This window comes from Martes martes (assembly GCF_963455335.1).
Source record: "Martes martes genome assembly, chromosome: 13".
Taxonomy (NCBI): domain Eukaryota; kingdom Metazoa; phylum Chordata; class Mammalia; order Carnivora; family Mustelidae; genus Martes; species Martes martes.
The window spans coordinates 31,963,576-31,988,492 of NC_137901.1; positions in this window are offsets into that span (position 1 = coordinate 31,963,576).

The window sequence follows — 24,917 nt, forward strand, 5'->3', positions numbered from 1 at the left end:
TCATTAGAATGGAGAAAATAACTTGTTAGCTGCCCCTTGCCATTGAAGCCTAGGTACATGGTGTGAGTACAGAAGATTAGAAGGGTTGGGCTTCTCTATCAGGAATGGAAAGTGCCTTCACCAAGTGCAAGACTATATGAAGTACCTTGAGTAAATCATGGTTCCTGCCTTATATCTGTTGTTAATTTTCTACAGAAACAGTCAACCACCAAAAAAATTAAGTGTAATCCATTATAAAAATGTGTACAATTAAGTACTCATCTTTGTAGGACAAGGTTTAAAGACAGAGAGAGCTAGTGACTTTCAAATATTTATATTTCCCACTCCATATTTTTCTTTCCCTCATGACTTGTGGCAGGAGGCAGATGCTCACCTGGAGATACTTCGCAGACCCCTTATATCCAGGGGTAACCTTGTGGCTAAGAGTGGAAAGGAGGTGTAACTTCTTCCCTGTTTCTCACACCAGCCACTGACCAGCATTCAGACAGGACTCACAAGTCAATAGGGGAAGGTAGAAACAAGAGGTACAAGAATACTGGGTCTCTGGGTCACAATTCAGGCAAAAGCTGCCTGCAGATAAGGAATGCCTACATCAGTCCTCTACCTAAGTAAAAGTTTACTCTTTTACTTTGTTAAATTAGCATATGTGAGGATTTGTTTGTGTAGTAGCTAGAGTCCCCTAACTAATACACTGATCATTGAACACAAAATAAGTTGGAAATAATTGCTCATCAGATAGAATTTCCAAAAGAAATTATTCCAAAAAGTAGATTTTCACAGAGCAATAAATTATGAGACAATGTACAAAAATTGATCATTTCAAAGAACTATTTCTTCCATAAAATGAATGTATAGCTAGCTGCAGGGATTATCATAATTCAGGCAGTAAGTAAGAAACTGAGGTCCAACCCAGAATTTAATGATTTTAACAATTTTCTGAGTAGGGTGTAAAATAGAAAATTCTCAGCATAACGGCTACTGTTTTAAGTACTGGCAAAACTACCCTCCCAAGTTTGATTCCTATCCCTCTGAAAGGCTCTCTGAGTACTGGAGATAGGTATAAAGTAATTGCTGAATGAATAATTTAGTGCATGATCCAATGTAGAAAACACATATATTATAGGTCCTACCCTTAAAGAAATAAGACAAAGAAATAAAGCACAAAACTTGACTTAAACATATAATTTTGGGGGGGATTGGGGGGTCGTTATATTAGAAACAGTTTTTCTAGGACAAAGAATAAAGGATAATGCTGAAAGGGAATGATAATTATGGGCTTGAGCCCTTTAATGTAAGACCCAAGAAGTACATCATGTCTGCCTATATCTCACATGGCTAGCTCCACCCGAGTACTGACTCATTATTTAGCACTTAAGAAGCACTTAAGAAGACCTAGAGGGTTCCAGAGAACTTTGTCATTTCTTGATCTAGGAATGATGTCTGGATTAATAAATAAATCATTTATTAAAAAACATATTGGAGATATATATATGTAATTTGTTTATATATTTTATGTATATACACACATATATACATACATATACATATATGGTTCATTTAGTATTTTTTTCAATTTTAATACTTTTTTCTGGCATTTTTCATAAATACCTATATTGAGGTCGTACTTTTTGTTGATTTGAGTGTATAAGAACACACACAAACACATACGCATGCACACACACAGTATTAACTGAGCATGTTGAGTCTCCAGAAAGCTAGTATATAACTTGCCATCGCATGTTGAGTTTCTTACTAGTTGGGACAAATTGCTGTTATATTTCTCTTTGTTAAATATTTGCTCAGTGGCACAAAAAGGTGTGAAAGCAAATGCTGGGGAAAACTGCAAAGTCTTCCTTGGCATTCCTCTGTGATTTTATATAGTCATCCAGGGAGGGGGCCGATATTTCAGCCTTTATCTGCAACAATGCTGGGTTAGTCTCAGGAGAACAAATCCTATGTGGGAATCTCAAATTCCCCAGTCTAGCATGCTGCAAATGGTTTGATTCTTTTAATTCCCTGGGAAGTGGAAGGCTGAATGCTTACACTTAGGGGAAAGGCAATATTCTCAAATAAAATGATGATGATGATGCTGTTTTAGCTATACATATGTGCACACACACATACACATAATTATAGTCTATTCTCTTTCTATCTATTTTTTCATTAAGAAGTAGGAGAAACCATAAACATTTGTGAAAGAGGCAATTGCTCATAGGATGTGAGTACCCTAAAATATAATTTCACTTTCACCTTCACTTTATAGACATATGGTTCACACTTTTCTATACACCTTAACCCTTTATTAGTGTTGGTGTCTTCTAAAAATGGCAATAATGTAGACATCTGTCTCTCCTTATCAATCTACCTCACAGCATTGTTGTAACTTTGAAATGAGATATAATAGGTAAAACTCTTCTCGGTTTTACTCATAGAATCAAGATATATGACTGATCATACTCCTGCTCAGGCAGAGAATATGGACTGCAACAAATCAAGGATTTAAAAGTTTCAGTGATAGGTTTTATAGAATTTCGGCCATGCAAATGTATGTGAAAGAAATAATATTTAATAAGATATCTCAAAACTTAATGACTTAAACCAACATACACATATCATTTTTGTTATTGTGGGTGAAGAGTGCAGGGAGAGATTAGCTGAATCCTCTGCTTCAGGGTCTCTGGCAATACTGTAGTCTTGGACTAAGTTGAGTTCTCTTCTGCAGATCGCCTGCAGAATGACCCACTTCCAAGCTTATTGACCTGGCTTTAGGAAGATTCAGTTCTTTGCAGGCTGTTGGGACTGATGGCCTCATTTCATTCCTAGCAATTGGCCAGGAGGCTGACCTCAGTTTCTTGCTCTGTGGGCCTCTACAACCTGACAGTTTGTTCTATCAAAAACAAGAAAGCAAGTCTACCAGCAAAACGAAAGTCACAGTCTTATATAAATGAATCACCGAAGTGACATCCTATTACTTTTACCATATTCTATTCATTAGAAACAAGACACCATATCTAGCCCATACTTAAGGGGAAGAGAATTGCATAGCACATGAATATCTAGAGCCAGGGATTATTTGAAGCCATGCCAGAAGATGTTTGCTGCAAATATTACAATAATATAATATAATCATAATCTTAATAACACGTTTTTCTTTTCAAAATTCATTTGCTGCTGAAATTAAGCAAATGCAATGTTACATTTACCTTCTAACAAATATAAACTTGGAAATACAGTTTTTTTTCCTACAAATTCTGAGCTCATATATTCTAAACATAAAATTAAATTGGCAAATCAGTATACTGCCTTCACTGGCAAAAAACCATAGTGCTAAATACTACAAGGAAGACTAGACACATAAAAGAGTGCCCCCACCCTCAATCAGGTTATAACTGAAAAATGAATTAAATTTTTATATATTTCTTAAAGTTAAATAATACTATGTTTATAATTCCTAAGGCTCTATGAAGTAAATGGAACTAAAGAGCAACAGAAATATTAAATGCTGTGATTTCAGGAGAGGAATAACAGAGTGGAATAGTCTATGAAAATCCTTGGAAAGGAAGAAATATAAAACTAGATTATTAAGACTATGAGGTATTTTAAAACAAGAAAAGAATAGAGACTATCCCAGATAAAATATGAGATGTAAGGAAAAGCAGCCAGGCTAAGAATTTCAGGCATTTCAGGTATATCTGAATCTTTCTCAAAATCTATGGAACATAGATCCCTTGACATGTTCAGATGTTATTATACAAATAAATGCTTATAGTTTGTGGTTTGAGGTTGTGACCATATCTTTGTTTCTTGTACATATTATTTTCTTATACATTTTAGTTTTCTTTTTCTTTCTCTTTTACTTTTTCTAGTAGTGTGCTTTCACCTAGAGTTCAGAGTGTCTTAAAGTACGCAGTTCATTTTACTTTTTTGACAATCTCCTTGTACAAGTGTGTTTTGATATGTACTTTTAGGCATAAGAACTAAGAAGAGATAGCCAGTTTGTTCATTAAAGCAGGTAGAGAAATGAAAATGAAAGAGGATGAGAAGAGGCAGCAAAATGATTTCCCTGGATTGAAAAAAAGTTACCATCTCATGGATGCTTGGTGTGGATGGATTTTGTCTTTTGGCCTACTTCTGTAAATTAGTGTACTTGGCCCAGTTTCAAATTTTGAAGATGCAGTGCTGGCCAGAAATAGAATAAAAAGGAGTAATTCAAGGTCAGAAGCATCCTTGAAATTATAGTCACCTTTCCAGCATCTCCCCCAGCCTCTATGTCATGGAAACATGAGTCAGACTCAGAGCTTCACAGAATGTGGAATCACTTTTACTATAATCTGACAAGAGGGTGGTTCTCAAATAGCACTTCTGTTATAGCTAATTTGAGAAAGAGACAATAAAATGTCTTTGCTTCATCACTTTTTCTCCAAAAGTTTCAGATACTTTTTGAATTTCTGAATTGCTATATTCAGTCTACTAAATAATGATAAAATTTCCACTATAGTAATTATAAGAAATATTTCTTTTTAAGTTTAATATTCCAATGGAAAATAGTTTTCCAAATTTAAGTAGCAGAATTAGTCTTCCTACAGGCCCATGTTCTTTAACACAACTGAAAAGCATTTCCCGCATAAAGGTTATCCTACCACTGTCTGTCAGCCATCTGGAATGTGAGAGCATCTTATGATGTATCAGAAGAAAGAAAGTTGTCAAGACTACTAAGGAAAAAAAATTAAATAGAATTCTTATCAAGTACCTCAGCATTAAGTATGTGGCAGATCTCAACAAAACTTACTCATTGGAATTTGCCAGGCCCATACAGGGAATTTACATAGGGAAAATCTGCACTCTTGATGTGTAAACGTCAAGTCCATTTGTCTTTACTGTAGTTTTCTTCTGGACATCCTTGATTATGTTTCTGAACCAACTCTGTGGTCATCCCTAATGCCTCCTCATGCCTAAACTTATCTTCTTACCTTTATTTCTATTTACTATAAAATCTTCCCTCAAGATCATTTTTATTGAGTTTCCTACCTGTTTGTGGAATCTGACCTGAACAATTGCCATTTTGGCTTACCACTTGGTTCTGTTTTTTTCTAATCCCTAGCTGTCTGAGAGCTATCTTGTTGGATATAATAGAAAAGGGAAAGTGTGAAAAATTCTAGGCAGCAGAAAGATTGGGAACCAATGAATGGATGGTGGAATAAGTTGATGGAATTTAGAGATAATCTACCTAGTTTGAGATGAACAAGATAAACATATGATGAGCTATTTTTATTACCCATCATTATCTCTACATAATAATAATATATGGTAGTGATTTATTATTTAGAATAATTGGACTTACTTACTTTTTTGAATTTGTTCAGAGGTTGGAAATAAAGCATCACAACATTTCTTTCATAAGTGGTTAATATGCGAATTCATTGTACTATTTTTCCTGTACCCTCAAATGTCACCTTGATATTCTCTGGATCCCTGGCAGTGCTACTTTCTAAGGTTGCTTGGCAGCCTGTCCTTTCAGAATTGTTTTGATATGAAATCAGTTGAAAATTCCAAAGTGACTTTGGTGGCTGTTTGCTATCTGAGCATTCCATGGACATCTTTCCAATAGGCAAATTATTTTAGGAAGTTGGGTTCAGAATCTCAGTCCTATGGGAAATAAGAGAATTCTAAGGATCAAGGATTGATGAATTAGAAGGAATTTGAGGAGACAACACATCCAAGAAAATGATTATAGTGCTTTAGAACTAAGAAAGAGCATCTCATTTATGTCATTGGATAAGAGCATGCTAACCTAATGCAGGGGAGTTTTAAAGCTTCTTAGAGCAATGCCTTGAAATCAGCATATGAAAGGGCTTTTTTGGTGTTTGTTTTGTTTTGTTTTTAGAAGTAAATAGTATTTTTTCCACCAACGTCAATGTTTTTGGGAAATTCATTGCAAAACTATTGATATTGTCTCCTCTTCCTGAATGTACAATCCTCATTGATCTATTCCTTTTGGTTAATACATACAGACACAAAAGGAAATTTTAAAACAGTCTGCATTATATTCCAAGCCAATTTTCCACCTTTTTCATCTGATAGACAAATATATAGATCCCAAAGTATCTGTCAGCAGAGGTTTCCACAAATGCAAGGACTCATTCTATGTCTGAGAGTACCCTCAACCCAAGTCCAGTGAAGAATATTAAAGTCTTCCATTGTCTAAGGTAAACAATGCAAGTTATTTTAGGAATATTTTCAATTCTGAACGAATCACTTGAATTTTCAATTCTGAATGAATCACATGCCTTACAGGTGTTAGCAAACTTTTCCGTAAAAGGCCAGACAGTAAATATGCAAATACAGCTTTGTGGACCATATAGCTTAGTCTCATCTACTCAGCTCTGCTGTGGTAACACAAATGCACCCATAGACCATAAGTAAACAACTGCTCATGGCCTTGTTTAAAACACACACAGACACACACACCTTCACTTGTGGGCTCTAAAATTTAAATTTCATATAATCTCAAGTGTTGTGAAATATTATTCTACTTTTGATTTTCTTCAACCATCTGAAAATGTAAAAAATATTCTTATCTTGTGGGCTGTGTGAAACAGTCAGCAGATTTGACTTGTGGGCCATAGTTTTCCACCCCTCGTGTTATAATGCAATATATTAAAATTTTCTTACTGTAGTCCCTATGGCAGCTATAAAAATAAAAGCCTATCTGGGTACATTATATAATAAAAGAGAAGTATGACTATGCACAAAAGTAACTTTTGTAGACAGAAGTGAAGGTAAGATTTAGAATCCTGACACTGTAGCAAGGGCTCAAAGTAGTGACCCCAGCGAGTCTGCTATCTGCTGACAAATAAAATTATCCAGGGATTACACTGTCTTCTGAAGAACATTGCCTTAGTAGTTCACCTGGGAGAGAAGAAAGTATACTTTAGGTTCCAGAAGAAGGACATCTTGTGTGGCATGATGTGAACAATCACCTCTCTTGGCTCTGGTCTTGCTTCAAAAATAAGATATACCCTTTTGATCTCCCACAAGGCTATGTGGGATCCAAACTAATGCCATTTCCTTCAGTTTGATATTTTGCATTGCTTCATTTCCTTCTTATAAAGTCTATATTTATGAGTGAGTACTCATCAAGATAAGCTTCTTTTGACTTTCTATAGATTTTGTCACTTATGATCTGTATTATTTATTTGGCAAACGCTTTCTGATATCACCATGTTATAATGAAGGTAACACAAATGAACATGCCCAGCATAAGGTTGGGCATTCAGCAAATGTTCAACAAATGTCTCTTAATTTCTATCCTGACAATAGCATGTACTCAGTATTTGGCAATGTCTTTTGTATACCTTAATGAATTTCTAATGTTGATGACAATGATAAAAGCATTCCCTTTCTTTAACTTAAACATTTCAAGTGTTGCACATGCACACTTGCACATGCACATGTGTGTGTTATCAGGGAAAAGATAACATAAAATAACCTCATGAAACAGTAACCTTTCCTTTCGATTCCCATTCCCATTATCGTCCAATGAGAACAATCCTTAAAGGGAATTTGACTTTTTTTTTTTTTAAGGTTAGTTTAGCCTTTCTTCCTTCTTCCCTCCCTCCCTCCCTTCCTTCCTTCCTTCCTTCCTTCCTTCCTTCCTGTCTTCCTGTCTTTCTTTTCTTTTTCCCTTTTCTTTTCTTTCTCTAGTCCCAATCTCACAGCCTAGATATAATAATCATAAAACAGTTTATTCTGGTCCTTGACAACATTATACTGGATTACAATGAAGTAACCCATAGAGGACTTGGAAAAAAAAATAATAATAAAATGGGCTTTCCGTATCTACAGAAAAGTTTTTTTTGGGTTGAGGTTTACTTCAGAGGTTTTCTGTCAGTGTTTCTGCATTTCTGCACTGCTCTTTGCTTTTATTCTACAAATAGGACAAGAGTTCAGAGGAGGTCATAGTCTTATTTTCTTCCGAAGCATTTTGCCCAGTCTAAATATATTTCCAGATTATAGTAGGTCAAGAATCCCACACAATTTCTAGATTTGATAAACTAAGGTTCAAGACAAAAAAGAAACCAATAACATCTGAAAATAAAGCTTTGGTCAAGCAAACCTTTTTTTAACAAGTTAAAAAACATGATTCTCTGCTCTACATTTTTTTTTTCTTGTCTATAAAGTCATCATGCTCAAGTATAAGAGAGAAACAGAGTAAAAGTTAATGCAGCCTTATTAGGAGATATTAGAAATGAAAAGAAATATGCCTTTTTTTAGTATACTATAAATATAAATGTTGTGAAATATGTAAAAGTTGAAGGAAATTGAAAAAATTATCCTGCCATCTTTTAGGGAATAAATATGGGTAAATTAAGAAAACCAATTAAGATATAAAAACAGCAGGCTTGATGGTTTCAAAGCAAGAGATAGCAGATCAAAAGTTTCAGAAAGAGACAGAAAGATCTCTTAGCTTGTAGCAAAGAATACCGTATGAAGTTTGTCAGCCTTAGCAGAAACTAATAAGAGGTGAAAGCATACAAAATGAAATCATCAGAGAAAATGAATATGGACCTTCAGAGTAAGAAGATTGGGAAAGTTTTCCTATAGTTAATGGAGAGCCATGTGGAGAAAGAGACAAAGAAGAAAAGGTGTAGTAAGTATAATTTTTTTGGCACATGTCCAAAAATCAAGTAAAATAGAAATTTCCAAGTGTTGCCACCTAAGAGTTGTGGCTTTTTCCCTCAAAAATTTGTCATTTTTTGGGGGGGGGGAAGGAAAACAATTAAGTGACCAAAATATATTCCAAATCTTCTCCAATAAAGTATATACAAATGTATACTCCATAAAGTATATACAAATGTAGGTTTATGAATGATTCAAGCTAAATCAATCCTCTTTGAAAAAGTTTGCTATAAATTATATTGGATGTGCATATTCCCTGTGGTACATTAAAGATATCTATGGATTCTTTGATAGTGCTCCCACAGAGAAATGGCAGGTTTGAGGGTTGGGGGGAAGCGATGGTTATGTACCCTGCCTCTGAATCTAGGCAGTTTCCATGACTGCTTCACCAAGATAATATAGCAGAAGTGATACTGTGCCATTTTCTAGGTCAAGTCCTTAAGTAACTACTTACTGTTTCTCAGAACACTCTTATCTTAGAATCCTAGGCCACCAAATAAGAAGTCCCAACTACCCTGATGAAGACAATACTTAATTAAGGATGCCTTGAAACTACCTGGAAAGGGAGAAAGTTTCAGATCAGCCCATTCTTTCAGCCATCCCTACTCTCATGCTAAACATACCCACCAGATCACCTGGCTATCAGCTCAATGTCAGCTGAACCCTGTACAATCCCTGAGCCACAGAATGGTAAGATAAAGTGAAATCACTGTTTGAAGTCAAGCATTGAGAATGTTTCTTACAAAGCAGTAGACAACTTGAACAGAACTGGTTCCTGGAAATGGAGTACCACTGTAACAAAAACCTCAAACATGTGGAATGGAGGCTAGAGATAAGAGGTTCCTCTTTACGAATGTCTGTCAACACTATTGCTTGTGGCATCATTGAAGGTATAGAAGAGACCTAATGAATTCATGGATTTCACTGGATAGATTTTTAGAACAGAACATAGAAATTGCTGATTGACTTTTTCTAGCTGCCTAGGATAAACTATGGGGAGAGAATTGAAGGAACTGTTAAGTTATTGAGCAAAATTTAGAGGAAATATAAAGGAACCAGGAGTTTAAAGCTCAAAATAGAAATGTTTCCCATTTCTGATCTCTGCCAGAAAATAGATCCTCAAAGTTAGAAATGACTTCAGGGTAAATACCAAACCAAGTATATTGCTAGATTAGTATTGCTTAATGATAAAAGCTTCCATGATATGATTATAAGATGCTTTTTGTTTTTGTTTTTTTTTCCCCCAACCTCAGAAACATTTAAGGGAATGCCTAATATAGTTTCTAATTGTTTTAAATCTGTGCCTTATACTAAAGTAATAGAGTTAAGTAGCCTCATTGGGGCCCAAAATAAAGAGTCTATGTTGATGAGATTTGCACTGATAGATTTTATCTAATGGAGTGAGTTATAATATGATTCACAGAAACTCTGCCAACTTTTAATTAATTATCTAGCATGGACTGAAAAGTACAGAGATAGTACAGAATTAAAAGAGATTTGGGAGCCCCTAATTTACTATATCCAAAGAAGCTTAAGCACCTACTTACTGGTAAAGATGGGATATTTTTGATAGAAAGTAAAGGATGATTCACGGTGAAGAGCCAAGAGCCATGATGAATCTTTTCCAGAGAAAAAGACTGAACACTAATCAATGAATGACAGCATGTGCCTAGATAGGTTTCAGAGATACTATGAACCAGTGCCTCTTATGTATGTCCTAATTTTTCCCTTTCTCAATGGGAGAGTCTACCATAGTTATTCTATGTCTCATTGCATGCTATATATGTAGGGTTAGATAACTTTTCTTGTAGATCACAGGACTCAGAGTACTGTAGCTGTGTTGCAAAGAAACTCTAAAAACCCCATGGAGAAGCCCATTTGCAGAAGAATGAAGACCTCCAGCCTAGCTCTCAGCAGATGGCCAATACCAGTTTTCCAGATATGTGCATGAACCATTCGAAAATAGATACTTCTTCAGCATCAGTCAAACAGCCCATCAAGCTGATGTCATGTAAAGCACTGATGAGCCATCCCCACTGAACCTGCCCAAATTGAAAATTCATAAATAAAACCGAGTATTCTCATCAAATTAAGTCACTGAGTTAGTATACCATGTAACAGTAAGTAATTTGCACAGTTTTATTAATTAGAGGGCAGAATGAATCTACTGTCCCCAGAATTATAAGCAGACAGGGCAAAAAAGGTGGTCACAAAAATGGACAGACCTCCTCATAGACAATATAAACATGTAATTTAGGAAGTAGAGGGAACAAGGCATTGATACCAATGCAGATTACGTGATAGTTACCCATGAATATAATAGATATAAGGTGATTCAGGGCTCTCTGCTCTGTGGGGAGCCTACTTCCCCCTTTCTCTCTGCCTGCCTCTCTGCCTACTTGTGATCTCTATCTGTCAAATAAATAAATAAAATCTAAAAAAAAAAATAAGATGATTCAGAAGTTTCATAATATTAATTATAGATAAAATGCAATATTATGCAAAGTTGAAACTACTACATTGTTTTCATATATTCCTGAAGAGCTGTATATCTATAACAATAGATTCTATCAATATTGGATGCAGCAAACTAGAGAGGTCTCTGAATTGAAAGTGCAGGGTTCCTACCAAAATAAAGGGGGAAAAAAAGAATTTCTAAGAAGGAAAGATATTATAAGAAATCCCGGTGTCAAAAAGCCTTTGGTTGTAGGTGGAGGAGATCACTCTTCTCTTGAAGAATACTGTTTCCGTAGACAGATGATAAGAAATGATCTAGGAGTAGAGATTATATAAAAGCTGCTAGTAACCAAGCTGGAAGCATTTGAAATTCATGAAAAATGACAGTGGATTGGGTTTGTGGATAATTTAAAATGTACTATACCTGGGAGTTTAAAGAATAGGCTTATTTTATACACATTATAGCTTCTACTCTTATTTTCTTTGTGAGTGTGGTCATTTGGAGGATTCAGAAAATATAAGAAAACAAAACAAATTACAAATTTAACTGTATTTATTTAAAATTGCTGTATCTTTGAAACAAAAAGCTTCTCATGGATAATTAGGACAGTAGCATTTCAGGGAAGAATGCATAGCTCTAAATATCCTCATTTTTCCAGGGGGCAGAAATACCTTTAGCACTAAGAGCCTTAGTACTCTCTCTAGCACTGAGGTTCATTCTGTGGGGCAGATGGATTTAATTTTATTGCATAATCTGAAGTATATTTGAAGGAAGTATTGAGGCACATACCTTAGATATGAAAAGCATTTAAATACAATCAAGTCCAAGGCGGAAAATAAATATAAACAAAAATGATATATTGTGGCAATAGTCACTTTGAACTCATTGAGCTCCTTCAGGAATAACTGGCCATTCAAATAGCTCCTCATGCAATCCTTGCCACATACATATTTTTAGCTTAAGAATAGATGAAAAGAAAAGGCACTCAGTTAATTTGCAACATAAGATTCAACTATGAAAATAAAATGAATTAGTTTTCCACTTATGAAACTACTCAAGGTCATGATTTAAATAAACTAAACTAGAAGAATCTAGGTGCTCCTGTTTTTATCATGGATTTTTAAAATCTCATCAATAATACATTAGAGGTAGGATAATGATGGCATGAGTAAGTTTGAAAGGCAAGTTCTTTATCTCTTTGCCCTCATGATATTCAAACTGCTCCATTCACTCAAATTAACTATACAGTGTGTCTCAAATATTCCCACATTCCTTCCTCAGTAGCTGTGTTACACCTAGAATTACCTCTTCATTTCTCTCTGTACTTTTGTCCCTCATACAAAACATAGCAAATATCATTCAGACAGAAAGGCCTGTTCTGGCCACTTGTCTTTGTGTATTTTTTTTCTCTTATAAAAATGTAGAATACTATTACCCATATCATGCATGTGTAATTATTATTTATTGCCTTGTATATTTATTTGATTTTTTTAAAGATTTTATTTATTTATTTGACAGAGATCACAAGTAGGCAGAGAGGCAGGCAGAGAGAGAGAGAGAGAGGAGGAGGAAGCAGGCTCCCCGCTGAGCAGAGAGCCTGATGCAGGGCTCGATCCCCGGACCCTGAAATCATGACCTGAGCCGGAGGCAGAGGCTTTAACCCACTGAGCCACCCAGGTGCCCTATTTGATGTTTTTGAGTGTATATCATCCTTCCAAGTACATACAGTCAACAAATATTTCTGAGATGACTAATTGAGTAGGAATGTACTATAATTAATCGATCAGAAATTATTTATTGAAAATTTACTATATATTACTAGGTGGAACTTGTTTTCTTGCCAGAATTTTCACCTGTATCAATAAATAGGTGATTCTTTAGTGTATAAATTTTCTTCACAGCCTGAGGGATAATAGATATAGTGCTTTTCTCTGAAGATCATCAGTTTGAAACGTACAAATATTATTTTATTGATGTTTTAATTTCTCTTCCTTTGATAAACATTTTAAATGTAAATATCAATCTTTTTCATAACACTCTATAGAGGGAATAGGCATTACATCTTATGACTACAGTGGATAGAAAACACACCATTCTCCTTTTCTTGTTTTTCCCCATACTCTAGGTCAAGAAACATATTCCTCTAATACTGCTTTTATGGCTACAAGTTTCCCAAGTTTCTCTAAAAGCTCATCAGCTTTCACTATCCCCTGGGCACCCTTAATTTAAAGTGTGTATTGTGGACGATTTTACCAGCATTCAAAAAATGGGATTGCTTCAAAGTTAAAGTCAAATGAATGTGCAAAATTTCATGTAGAATAATTAAGTCAGTACCAGATAGCTTAAAAACAACCACCCACATGAGGTTGGTCAGCAAAACCAATATGCGAGAAAGAGAAATAAACACCTAAAACCAAGTTATAGTTTGAACCATAGAGTTTGAAGGAAGCTTAGAATGTGAATTTAGCATTGGTGGCTTTTGATTCTGGGCTCCCTCTTGTCTTAAATAGTGGCCATATTAGTGCCTACCCAAGTCTCCTCACAGGGTTTATTGCAAGGATCCAATGAGAAAACATATGTGAACATAAAGCTTCAGAGTTCCAAAATTTAAAAATATGTTAGACATGATAAATGCTTAAATATTGAATGATTAAAGCAAAATCATAAAAGTGTAAGTTGGAAGGAAAAGTTATATAAAATCTTTGCTCTAACTTTTATATTATCTGGATTAAGAAGCACACCACAAGGAGTTAAAAAAAAAAAAAGTTGGCAGCTTTAACTGCTACATTCCTTCTTGGTTGTTCTAATGAAACTCAAATCCCCCATGTCTCTCAATGGGAGATGGGTAAATTCAGTGGGATATTTGAGACTTATGTATAAAAAGTTGTATCCATTAAGATTTTTGCAGTCTACATCAAGGTTGTTAGCTTCATTTCAGAAATATAAAAAAGAGGATGTGATCTGTTGTGTTCTTGGCAAAGCTGGCTTGTGATTCATCCCCAGTTGCTATTCTGTGGAAAGTGAGCCTGAAGGGCTTCCTTGGAGCAGAATTACCTCAGTAAAGTCTATCTCCATTTAGTCTTTGGAGAGCAGGAGAAGGTGTGCCATTTCTGTGCTCCACTCTCTAGAGTCTGAACCAACAATAGATTTGCCATTTAGTCCTGAACACAAGATGCTATTTGCATAAAACAAATTTTCAGTTGCTCCTGTGGGGGGACATGTAGTCTAGTGTGGCTCCTGTTGCATCTAGTGTGATGACGTTTACCTGCCTCTAAGAGGAGTACATGGTGGGAGAGTTGGAATTGCTCAGCTTGGAAAAGGAAAGGAACTCAAGAGACAGATCAAGAAAGTTCTGGCTACTCACTAGATGCATATTTACCATTCGTATCTGTCCTGAAATTAAAGGAAAAAGCAATCATACTGGGTGTTTCCTAAAGAGTCAGTATCTTTAAGAATTTAAGGTATTGGCATCTATTCCATGTTTCCTAGGGAAAATGTGATGCAAAAAACTACAAAAATGATCATATCTGCCAAAGAAGGCACTGGAGAGAATATACCCAGGCTGGAGTCAATCTTATAATAATTGGCATTTGAATATGTTTCATGAGAAAATGTTTCTTTAAGTTACAAAAGAAAATTGAGCAAAAAGAAGTGCAATAGGAATGATAGAAAAACTCCAGGATTTATAGTAAAAAGAGACCATAATAAAGGTGAAAAATTCTACCAAAAGCCAACATCAGTCACCTAAATTCTGGAGTGGAAATATTTGGAGTCTGTATAGGAAACTCTCTTCTTTACCAGGAAGGCAGGTTAAGTTGTGTTAGGGAGTTACTAAGTAGGAAGCAGAAAGAACCATACATGAGGATGGCTTGGAGATGAGGCTCATCACTGTCCTCCCACAGGAGGGCCTTTCCTTTGTGAGAAGGCTGCCCCTCTCTCTAGATTCTGTTTCTTGAGGCTTTCTCAGTGAAAACTGCTGAGAGGTCAAACAGAGGTCAAACATTGGTCCTTTTGAACCACTCAGTGCCAATACTAGGCTTAGTTTCCTGTCTTGGCCTGGAAACAGATTTCTCATTAGGCAGATTGCTTTAATTGGGATGGGTAGAAATACACAGTCATCAAGGCAACAAAAACAGTTAGGGTCTTTATCCACCGGGGGACTCAGTGAAACATCTGGCTCCAGGTATTTCAGCAAAATTTAGCCTGGTTTAATTTCTTGTTTGAATTAAATTCAGACACAACTGTCTTCAAGTTTTTTGGAAATTTGTACTTATTATATTGATTTATAATATCATATATTATATTGAATTATTTATTATTCTCACTAGTTTTCAGTTATTTTTCAGCATTTTCTGGTAAAAACCCAAAAGAGTTTGTTTCAGAGATAGCAAGTTGAGAAAGAAATTAGGTAAGTTCCCGATTTTTCATCAAGTCTTAGGAAAAATTAGTTTATACTGAGTATGAGGCAGTGGTGTGTTAGAGTACCTCTTACCAGCTGGTGAGAAATGATTGTGCACAAGTCTTCCAACTCTGTAGCATGATGTCATGTTGGTAGCCTGAAGTCATCCACAGTGGGAGGGTTTACACCAAAGAAATCATGAAATGTTACAAATCAGTGTTTTCCCCCAAGAGACGGAGAAGTCAGTTATTAAATATTTACTAGGACACAACTGATGATAGGTAATAGCAGCTAGAAGGGAAAAGAAAAATCTGTCACTAAAACCTGGAGTAGAATTGAAGTTGCTGATGGAAAGACAGCTAAGGCCACTAAATAACTTGAAGAATGTTTAATATGGGAGACTAGTTTTTAAATACCAATAATACATAAATATATAAATCCAAGCAAAGCAGTGGGTGATAACATAATTATAAGAAAAAAAAAAAAGCACTGGTTATCTTATCTTCATGTAGCAGTTTGCAAAACACGGGCAATGATATCATGTTAATTGGTACAATAGTAGAAGTTACTATATTGAGAATTATTATTTTCCATATTTTATAGGTAAGAAAACTTAGGCTTACTGAAGTTAAATGTTGCCCAAATCTGATAGCTGGAATATGACAAAAACGAGAGTAACATTTTTCAGTTGGTTTTTGTACTGTTTGGTACCAGAGAAAGATCTGTATTTCATGATTCAAATGTTTTCCTAGAAGGCACCTGTTATTATTTAATATTATCTTGGCTCATTTTATTTTCTTAGATATGTGTGAGATGAGCCACAGCCCCAAGCTCATTCTTCTTCTATTGCACACGCTTAGCTTCATTGAGGTTCCGCACTGGTTGTCCACCAGATGTTCAATGTTATCTCCCTACTGAAGGTTGTGACAAAACCCCGGAGAGTAAAACGACAGCAATCTGTCAACCAGTCATCATTATCTATTTTTTTTCATTTCCATTATTCTCCACCGTATGTCACTGTTTTTAGTGTGTGAATTGCTCATTGTTTATTTCTGCTCATTTCTTTCATCACTATTTTTAATTTTAATGACTTGCAATTGCTGAGAATATTCTTTAGAGCAAAGCTACACTTTTCTTCAGTAAGGAGAAAGACAACAAGGACATATCCATTATTCTGAGAAATCCAGAGGTGCAGGGTATTTTGCCCTCAACAGCAGGAAGTGTGATAGATGCCCCGATTTACATTTCAATCCCATCATATTTTTGCAGAAAATTATGATGGAGTGGTTATTTACCCACTAAAACTCACAATTTAATTGAAAAAGGTTGAATTTGAATCATCCTGCAAGCAACCAGAATTTTAGTTGAGTATTTAGAATTGTAAGATGTTGAAGTATTACTTCATTTTCCATTCTCTTCTACTTGCTTCCTTTTCCTGAATCTAATTCAGTGAATCAAAAATTTTATTAGCTGAAATTAAATAGCAGTAAATATGTTAAGTGCGGCATGTGCGAACATGAACATATCAACAAAGATCCTACCTTAAAGGAGTTTATGGCTATGTCCCATTACAAATAAAACTATTTATAATAAAATATAATAATAAATACATTAGATATAAGTACAGATGACTATGGGATTACAGAAGAGGGAGTGATTAATGTTCAGCAGGAACTTAGAAAGTCTTCACAGAACTGATGATATTTTATCTGGACTTTGAATTATGGAAGCAATTTTTCTATATACATGAATTAAGAAGGGTGTTCTGCGTACTAAGTAAAACATGGCTGAAGTCACAGAGGAAATGAATGTTAGTCTGATAAAATAGTATGCATTGGTTGTGGTACAGTGGTAGGAGATAAGGATTAAAAATTTAGCAAAAGATAAATTGTGAAGAACTTTGAATGCTGGGCTAACTTTTCAGAAATGTATTTAATAGGTGTTGCTGGCCCCATTGGAAGCTTTTAATCATTCTTCTTGTTTATGTATGAGACCCACAAAAGATTGGACTTTAATCTCATTCTGATTTATACTCTGAATATTAAATAAAAACAGAACACATCCTTGGTTGAGTAACCCTTGAATAAAAATTCTCTAGTCAATTAATTTATACCACAAATATATTTCAGTACTTCCTTTGTATCTCAGATTCTGCAAGATATTGAAGTATAGTAGGGAACAGTACAGACAACATTTGTAACATGACAGGATTATTCTTTGCAACATTTAGAAAACTCATTCCAAGTATTCATCTAACTGTACAGAATAATTTTTGTTTAAATATTCAGGATTGAAGAAAAGTTCGAGGATAAAAAAATGATCTTTATGACTACTTATCCCATTCTACTTGGCATTGTGGAACCAACTTCCTGTTGCTAAGTCCACAAGCAATATGACTAATTTTCACAATCCATTTTTCAATAAAGGTATTGACCATTACCAAAGTATTAGCACATGCAATTAACAATTTACTGCATTGTTTTTAGAAACCAGGCCCTGTGCTTCTGAGTAACTTAGATAATGCAAGTCTGTAAGTTAGGTAGTATTGCTACCTCTACTTTGTATATCAGAAACCCAAGGTTGTGAGTGTAAGTAAATTGACTTCTTTATGGTTGGTAGTTTCTGTAAGTAAATTCAAACTCAAATTTGTCTGGCCCCTGGACCAAGTCCCAACATTTCAGGTATATATATTAATTTGTACCTATTTATTTGTACATTACATAGGGAGCTAAAGAAGTCATCAAAGTGTCTTTCCAGTTGTATCTATCCAAGTACAAGTAATCAAGTAATTATAAAATCTACATTAAAAACCCACTAACTCACCTGAAAAATGTAGACATTAAGTGGAATCTAAGCAATGCCATATTTTATTACTTCTTTTAGGAAATGATAGATAACTTTTGCCAAACCAGTCAAATCTGTTACATAAAACCAAGTCTCTGTCTTCCTTTTAAATAAGAAAACTGTGTCTCAAAAGATTCATAAAATCTTACCCATTTGATGAAACCTAAGTAATTTCTGTCTGATTAGCATTCAAAAATTAAACATTCTCCAATTGAGAATTTTGCTTACGAATATTGTTTCTTTTAAAATACATTGATTTTATTACATTGAAAACAATATATACCTAAATGAATGATAAGGGATGCATTTTAGAAAATATGAAAAACACAAGCAAATCCAACATGACTGTTTTGATTCTAGAAAATGGAGTTTTACATAAACTTTAGGGTTTTTTTCAATTAAAAATAAGAATTTTATATGTATATATCTATAGATATACACATACAGTCAGAATGCACGGATGGATAGATGGATAAATATTGAAAAGATGATATTCTAGCAATTAAACTATCTGTGGATAGCTATAACATTCCATTTTCAACCAATACTTTTTCCAATAATTTTCATCTTGTGATATAAATATTGGAATTTTCAGAGGGCATTAGCTGAAACTTATTCACAATTGTCTTGTCTGTCTCAGTTCCTTAAGGCTCTGTAAACATTGGTGCAATTTCGCTATTGCTACTTAGGATAGGAACTTGAAAATGGCATTTTGAATGTAGATGCAAATTGAGTCTGCCAAGGAAATTCTTCTTACCCATTCGTTGCAGATAAGGTTTTTCTTGTGTGTGGGCATTGCAGCATTAAAAATGGGGAGTGTAAACTCAGACTTGCTGTATTATGATTTGTGATCCTTATAAATAAGAACGCTAGAAACCCTGGAAATCAAAATAAAAATGTCCCCACTGAGCCCATTACACCAGCTCTTTTTGTTGGCTTTTTCTTGAATTTCTCGTCATTAGCTCATCTGAGATTATAAATGATAGATCTTCCCAAACAGCAACTGACCTCTTAAGAGGCAATAAAATAAATGGCCAAAAGACAAGCTAAATATATTGATTTTAAAAAGGTACCAGGTTTCTCTCTTTAAAAGTTATTAAAATGTGAACAGTACAAAGAATCAATGGGTTCCAGCGTAGGATGGACACCTGACATTGGATCTTGATTAGCTGCTAGTAGGTCTTCAGTGAAAGTTCCTTCCTTTTATCCCCAGAGGTATTTTTAACCATGAAAATTAGGTTACTTTAATTCCATTTTATGATCATCTTAGGAAAGGACACAGTGTGTTAGTCTCATTGCTGGACTCTTCAGATTCATTCGCATGCATTAACCTTCATGGTATTTGTTGAGTTATTTGACTCTTTGTATATCATGAATAATTTCATTAAACATTAAGAATTTACTCACTGTATCTTTGTGTGTTTTTAAATATTTACAATTTGTAATACCGAATAAATATGTAATAGGTGGGGCAGTGTTTCTAGTTTTAATATTGCTTAAACCTGTCATGTACTATAACCTTTTGGGGCTTATATAATATTCAGCTCCTTAATTCAGCGTCAGAGCTGTTATCATATGTTGATGGGAAAATAACAGCCATGTTGGGGCTCTCCAGTCACTAATAATTCCTATTTTGATTTGATTAGCATATAAATGTTCCTAGATTTATGCAGTGTCAGGGGAAAATGTATTAAAAATACTCTCGGGGTTCTCTCTTTCTCTCATTTTAATCAGGCAAGAGAGAAAGAATCTTGTCATGCATGAAGCCTAACTTGCCTCTTTAAATCTTTGACTTACAGAAGTTTCCAGAAAAAAAATTGGAAAAGATGACATCAAAAGAGACTTTATTTCATAGTTTATAAGCAGGAATCATTAATGAAATACACCTTTTCTTCAGTTTGCCTTTCCCAGGATCTGAAATGTGGTGGACGACTAGATAAAGATTCTGCTCATAGAGATATTTCAAATAAACTCTAGTCAGATCACCCAGCAAATGACGAAGCATCTCCTTAGAGTAATCCTAAATAGTGAGAGCCCAATCAACAATAGTTATAGAATAGGCTTCTGCACATTTCTCTTTCTCTAATACACTGAAAAGCCAAATGCATCTATTTTGTCTTTGGTGCCACATTGGTTCCTCAAGTATGTGACCAGATAGAATTTGGTAATGCCAGAAAAACATAGTTATAGTCATAAACATACAACATCTTAAAAATCTTGGCATTCATTGTATTAGAAGAAAGTGAAAATGGAAAGGAAGAATTAATGCTAAAAGGAATGATTGACAAGCATCAAAGCTCTATTAGATTAAAGCTATCAAGCAGAAGTAAAGCATCTGTGTTTTGCAAGTGGTCACATTAGCTCTCAGCACTGAACCTTCCCATAAAAGGAATTTTCAAAAGAATTTAACCAAAACACATGAATTGTGAATAATCAAGTATAAATTAATATCTACCTAGAGATGAATTGATCATTTTTCAATAAATACACTGGATCAAAAATAAAATCCAATTGATATGAAAATCAAAGGCAAAAACAATCAAGAATAGACATCAAAATAAGATAAATTTTAGACAGATAGGCTTTAAAAAGTGATTTTTTAAAATTATATTTAGAAAAAGGGGGGCACCTGGGTGGCTCAGTGGGTTAAAGCCTCTGCCTCAGGCTCAGGTCATGATCCCAGAGTCCTGGGATTGAGTCCCGCATAGAGCTCTCTGTTCAGCAGGGAGCCTGCTTCCCCCTCTTTGCCTGCCTCTCTGCCTACTTGTGATCTCTGTCTGTCAAATAAATAAATAAAATCTTAAAAAGAAAGAAAGAAAGAAAAAGGATCAGGGGTGCCTGGGTGGCTCAGTGGATTAATACTTTGCCTTCAGCTCAGGTCATGATCTCATGATCTGGGATCCAGCCCCACATTGGGCTCTCTGCTCAACAGGAGGCCTCCTTCCCCCTCTCTCTGTGCCTGCCTCTCTGCCTACTTGTGATCTCTCTCTGTCTGTCAAATAAATAAATAAAATCTTAAAAAAAAGAACAAATAGAAAAAGGATCAGTGAAATCTCACCCTTGTATAATAAAATTTATTTTTTATTTCTAACCGACTTCATATTATGTGTCTTTTTTATTGCTGATCACTTTTTTAATGTTCATTTTCTTAACATATATCTAGGATCAAGTTTTGGAGATCCAAGAATTTTTAGCCCAAATTATCTCATTTCAAGCTTAATCTTTCTCAGCATCATTTAATGCACATTTAAGATAACATTGAGACACATATCTGCACATATCAGACAGATACATGTTACCCTCTTATAAAATTATCTTGTTGCTTTACTTCTTGCTATGTGGAGTACATGAACTTTAAAAATCTTAACTTTTGCCAGTAAAACTTCAGTTACCTCATAGGCTACTTCCAATTTATTCTTCTTGCCAGTATGGTTTTAAAAAGGGGTCTTCCATACTATTTAGTAGAATAATCACAAATCTACCCATGAGAATTTTGTTATTCTTTTGAGGTTTTTTTTTAAAGATTTAATTAATTAATTAATTAATTAATTAGAGAGAGAGAGAGAGAGAGTACACAAGCATGAGCGGGAGGGTGGGGGTAGGGAGGCAGAGGGGAAAGCAGACTCCGCATGGAGCAGGGAGCCTGAGATGGGGCTTGATGCCAGGACCCTGGCATCATGACCTGAGCTGAAGGCAGATACTTAACCAACTGAGCCACCCAGGCGTCCCTTGAATTTTGTTTTGTTTTTAAACTAAAGATATGTAAATATATCTTTATTTATTTGATTTATTTGAACAGATTGCAATTTGTCTTTGTAAATCGAAGGTAAAATCTGTATTTCTTCCCTGGCTATTAGGCTCTAAAGTTGTCTTGATCACTTTCTCCCAAGGTCCCTATCATTTCCATTTCAACAACTTATTCCTCCGTACTATGCGTAATTAGGGCTAGAGACATAGTTTTCCTATCAGTTCCTTACCTTTCTGGAAGATGAAATTGTCAACTAGTCTGTTAAGAATTTGTTAGATTAATTAAGATACAGCCCCTAAACTGAATACCAGACAGATATTTTACAAATATTTACTGCATAAAACTGAATAAGCCTAATGGCACAATTTTATAATTAACACTGAAGTGCAGGATTTAGTATGCAATATGATTAGAAATTTGTGGGAATGAGTAAAGCTATGCATAAGAGAACACCCTAGATTCATGAGTCCAGTTGCAAGATAGCATGCTAAATACATACTATAAGTTTTTCCTATATGCTGGAAAAGGCAGAGGGGCCTTTGATATGAGGGGCCTAACAGACAACTAACAGCAGTGGAGATTCTATAGTGGTTGCAGTCAGGTTAAGCAAGTCAAAGTATGTTGATCCCCAAAAGAAAAGCTGTTTAACAATATTTCATGATGTCTGACAGAACTTAAGGATAGAGCATCAGAGCCATGCCTTATGTGATGAGTTTCCCTCGTAAGAATGAGAAGCAGTTGATCATAAAGAACCACCAGTGCAGTGCCTGGGTGGCTCAGTGGATTAAAGCCTCCGCCTTCAGCTTAGGTCATGATCCCAGGGTCCTGGGATTGAGCCCCGCATTGGGCTCTCTGCTCAGCAGGGAGCCTGCTTCCTCCTCTCTCTCTGCCTGCCTCTCTGCCTACTTGTGATCTCTGTCTGCCAAATAAATAAATAAAATCTTAAAGAACCACCAGTGCAGGCATCCATATGATAATATTCATTCCTTTCTGCAATATTTTTGAACTCAACTAGGACCTCTTGCCATGCCAGTGGATTTTATTCCATGGTCCAGGCAGACTTCATAAGAGGAAACTGATATTCTTAAAGGTTTGCTTAAGGGCATACATAAACTCACAAAAAGGAAGCAAAAGATATTTAAAAACAACTGATACGCTGAAAGAGAAAATTACAAGAAAAACTTGTACCTAAGTAAAGGATCTAACTGAATAACTTTTCAAGGATTTAAAATGAGTAAAACTAAGCATGAGATGTGGTAGATACACAGAGTGGTAAGAAAGGGAAGAACATATACAAATCAAGAACAAGTAATTTAAAAATAACCACTTTGATAGCTTACAATTCAAAAAAGCTATAGTAGATGTAAATAACAACAACAACAATAAAACCCTGAATAGGTGGTTAGAAGAACACAACACATAAGCTTCCATGTATTTATTCAGTTGATGGAATATGAATAGCAAGTAGAACAAGGAAAATCTCAAATTAAGTTACAATAGACAAGATGAAAGGATACCACAAAAATGAATCAAGTTGAAATAGAGAAATAAAAAAATATGAAAAAAAGGTAAGGATATACATTTCAATGCCAACATTAATCTAATACATATCCATAGGGAAGAAAAGAATAATATTTGAAAACTATGAAGAAATGCATCAAGATAGGAGTAGCCTAATTAACAGGGATGTCCAAGTGACATGGGATAATGCAAACAAAACAAAACAAAACAAAACACTGATAGCCAAATCACACTTTAAAACCTCAGAGTCAAAGAAAAAAATAAAAACAGGTCAAAGTAAAGATATATTTATAATGTAAATGATATATTTTGTATATAATATAATATAAATTGTATATTATAAATAGAAATATATGTCTAAATATATTATATGTAAAATACATGTAATACATAAAATATATACAAAAACATATAAATATATATATATATATATACACATACATATATATGTGTATATATAGTTGAAGTGTTAAAGGAAAAGCTGTAAGCCTAGACACTCACATCCCCCTAAGTTATTTAATTAAGTATAAGGATAAAATAAAGTTACTTAAAGGAGGACAAAAATTCACAAATTTTCCCTGTCTTTAGCTCTGTAATTCTAAGAATTATTAATGTCAGATTCTAGAAAAGTAAAACTGTAAGGGAAAAACAAGCTACAGAAAACAATGGTTAAAAAATACATAAAATTTATTTTTGATAAAAACAGCAATTTGGGGGTTAATTTTTCCGTAAAATTCTGTAACTAAAATTGCATGTGATATTTCCGTAAAATTCTGTAACTAAAATTCCATGAGATTAGAATGGTAGAAAAGGATAGGGATTGAGATATACTTGGACTGTTACCTTGTATGATAAAAGATAATCAAATAACATTTCAGGAAGAAAAATAATATGTATCTGTAATGTTCTATATGTAAAATTCTGCTTCTAATAATGGTGGGGTAAGTAATTTGGATCAGTGTTTTCACTGAGGATTACAAAATCTTGACAAAATATTTTTTAGATATACATTTAAAGGCACAGGGAAACTGTAAAAATACTGAAAAATTGCAGGACCAAGATCTAGGAAACAAAGAAAATTAGCAAGGAGAAAGAAGTGTTTAAAGCTACTACTTCTTAAGGTATTGACCAATACCAAAAGTAGGAAATTGAAAGGCAGAGAAACCAAACAGAAATTTGATGAGTTAAAGGGACTGGGGTCCAAAACTATAGTTAGGGCCTCACACTGTGGAGTGAGGGAGCTGCAGTCTATGTGGTAAGAATGAATA